At 32.7% G+C, this 3,669-nt stretch overlaps 1 pseudogene; it reads right to left on the bottom strand.

The window, feature by feature from the left end:
- Positions 1-619: 619 nt before the first annotated feature.
- On the bottom strand, positions 620-1,965 carry LOC107874257 (annotated as a pseudogene).
- Positions 1,966-3,669: the final 1,704 nt, after the last annotated feature.

The raw sequence follows: 3,669 nt of genomic DNA, 5'->3' as shown, positions 1-3,669 counted from the left end.
CTCTTGAGTCATCATTACCCTATGGATAAATTTGCATGAGATGAGAAACAACTTTATGCATTTACTTCCTTCCTGATCATCTTGCATTTTTTATTACTAATGAAAATCCAACATGTTGAGTTGTTTATACTTTATAGGTAATAAAAACTACTTTGTACTGACATAAAATGGTAAAACATCCATACTTAATTTGATCAAAAGTGAATAAAGATTCTTTTTTTGGCAACTTAACAAACTTTTCATCCTTTACTTCCTTGACTAATAAAAGGAAAAATACCATCGTAGCTAAAGCAAGCAAGGTTAACATACTAAAGGCACTTTGAGATGATAGAGGCTATACTTTTTCTCATATGCTACATCAATTTAGTAATTTGTAATTCCCAAATGGTAGAACCCAACCACTAAAAAATTATGAGAGAAATTCAACAAAGTCATAGTAAATATATCACTTTTACTAAGGAGAATAGAAGATGGAGAACATAACCATTTTATCATATTAAGACATAAATTAGGGCACAAAATTGCTAACATATTACAGAAATAATAGTATATCTTTGTAGTAATGTGGAATAAGATAGGTTGACAAGTTCATCGAAAATGTTGGAACAAATCAAATTCCTCATGCCTTAGTTCACTGGAATTTGTTTGGGAATCCATAAAAATCATTACCCCTTCCACATGAATGTTTCCTACCTCTGTTGAACCTTCTTTCCCTTCCCCTATTCCTCTTAAAGTCACGGCGTCTGTCCTTTTTATTATTATGGAACATACTCAATATTCTCTCTCTACTTCACCAGTTATAGGATCTAAGGCAGTGATGAAATTTTTCAATACAAAACCACCTTCCTTAGAAAGTACACCAGCAACATATATTTTTAATGCAGCCTCTTCATTTTCAATCCTTATATACCCTAGTTCTGATCTAATTGAGAAATTGATGAACTTCATAGTACCAAATTCTTGGGATACGCTCTTTATGTCTTCACGCATACCAATGTCTTTGTTATCCTTACAAGCCACAACTGATAATTTTTCTTCAGCTGGAGCTTGCTTGTTATCTTCATATTTATCTTATGCAATTCTTTATCAAGCTTCTCATTTATTTTTTCATCTTTAATATCTTTTGGCACCTTCTCATCTGTCACTTTAACATTGTCTTTTTTTGCATCTTTATTGCGTTCTATTTCTACAGCACTTGCATTTTTAATAATTGATTTATAATTTCCATTCTACTCTGTAGAGCTTTCAGTGGAGATTCTCTTCAATTTAAATGCAATGATCAAGTCCTTTGGATAGTCTAGCTCAGGCTTTGAGTTATTTTTACTATTTGGACCACTACGGGGATGGTTCTTCTCAACTTCTTTCTCTTCATTGTCTCTTTTAACATCAAAATCTTTCTTTGGTTTTAGTTCTAATCTGACTTCTTCATAGACCATGTTTTGATTAAAAATGTTAGCTACTTCTTCCTCATTAGATAACTCAATAAGTGCAGTGCCATAAAACATCATTTTGTTAGCTACATGATGAGGCAGTCTTGCATTGTTAACCTTGTCATGCTGACAAAACAAAGACTCCACATCTTTAGTTTTGACACTGTATTCCAATTATGATGCAGCAATCTTCCTAACATAAATTTTCTCAATAACCTCCTCAAGATTTTCAAGATCACTGACTCTACTAATTTTCTTCCCATCTTCAGAAATTCCTAGGAAAAAAAAAGCTATTAAAGATTCAGTAATAGATTTTATAGTATCATTCGATATATCTTCTAGCTTTTCCACCCCCAAATCCAAGTGATATTCATCCATAAAAATGAACATATCAAAGCAAAACTACTAAGCCATCTTGTCTTTCTTTGACAGTTTTCCTGGGAAATCCATCTTTAGGGAGATTACTATAACTGAAGTAAAACTCAACCTATCTAATGATCTTCTTGTTGGTTTCTTCATCTAAAGTTTTTGCCATTGTTGTTGTGAAGAGATTAGTGAAAGAACAGCTAAATAAATATTTTACTCTTGACCATAACTTTATTATGGGAAAGGAAAAAATGATTGGTGGTAACAAGGGAGGTGTTCTAGGCGATATTACTATTAAAGATTATATAATAAAGGCACAAGGTGAAAGAAGTATAATGGGGCATTACATACCAATATCAAATGCCAGGATAAGATCATTAACAGGGCATTGATTGATAATGGATCAGGTCTAAGTGCTTTTCTATTAGTTTCTTGGACTCAATTCATTTATGATATGAGCACAATACATCAAAGAAAATTCAATATGAGCACTTTTAATTATCAAAAAGACTTCACCAAGGAAGTCAAGTTCCATCTACAAATAGGGCTCAAATCTCAAAGTTAAATTTCAAGTGATGGATAATGCTGCAAGCTATAATATTCCCTAAGAAAGACCATGGATCCATGAAATAGAAGTTATTTCTTTAATATTGCACCAATTGTTGGAGTTTGCATGGATGAACCAAGAAATAGTCATCCATGATAAAGGGAACTACTTGATCAAACTAAATGGGTGAATTCTTCAAGATAAAGTGATTCATACATAGTAAAGATTGTGAGCACCACTGAGAGTGAACTAAATTCTTATAAGCCAATGCCTTTGGCTGCACGATGTTGACTAATGTTATCCTAAAAAGGTGTTTTGTACGTAGATGTGGCCTTAGAAATAATTTAGACAGAACCATTCCGCCAATTATAATCTCAAAAAGACTATTCATGAATGGGTTAGAGTATGTTCCAAGTGAAGAAAGTGAAAGAAAAGTAAAGAAGAAGGATCAAGAGTTGTCTCTGATACTGCCTGAACTCTACTAGTCATTTCATAAAATCTATAAGCAATGGTCTCAAGGATGGAATAGGGAATCGATTTCAAGAGTGTGATGCTACTAGAAGAATCCTCTAAGATATCCATAATCAAAGAAGCTAAACTACAGAAAAAGTTGATGGGCTTTCATCCCACTTATTACTCCTCGGTCAATGTGGTGGATGAAAAAATGAAAATTAATTTTCTAAAAAATTAGTGGTGGTATGAATAAGATCTGATACCCACCCTTTCAGTTTATTTACTTCTCTTTCACTTTTTATACTTTCCAAAAGACATAGGCCTATACTCGTGCAGGCCATGACAATGTTTGTAAATATTTTCCAAATTCAACAAGGGTCTCCCCCTATTATGAAAACCTTCTTTTATTATTACTGTCTACTTATTATTATATAGCTTGCCTTATTTTTGAATAAAATAATAAAATCTTAAATCTGCCAATATCATGCCATGGTAAGAGTAAAATGAACAAATCAAGAAGATAATGGCAAATGGGAGACAATGGTCCTAGAACAGTCAATAAAAGAACGAAAGAGTTCCCAAATCAAGAAAATCCTAACCTAGAAGAAACTGAGGTGGTTAACCAGGGTGAATATGACAAATTTAAGAAAACCAAGGTCGATATCTATCTAGCAAAAAAGAAGAGGAATCTTATCAATTCTTTAAAAGAAAAGTGGAAAGTTGATCCTTTCTTTCATCAAAACAACGCAATGAAATTATCACATCATCTAAAAATGCTACTTAGATAAGCCAACAATAATTCTATTCAAGTGGGATGGATAAAAGAATCCTAGGCTAAATAACCCTGAAGGGATACTATATCTAAAGACTATC

Source organism: Capsicum annuum, chromosome 6 (assembly GCF_002878395.1).
Source record: "Capsicum annuum cultivar UCD-10X-F1 chromosome 6, UCD10Xv1.1, whole genome shotgun sequence".
Lineage (NCBI taxonomy): Eukaryota > Viridiplantae > Streptophyta > Magnoliopsida > Solanales > Solanaceae > Capsicum > Capsicum annuum.
Note: the sequence above shows the minus strand (reverse complement) of the source record. Positions and strands in the feature narration are given on the sequence as shown.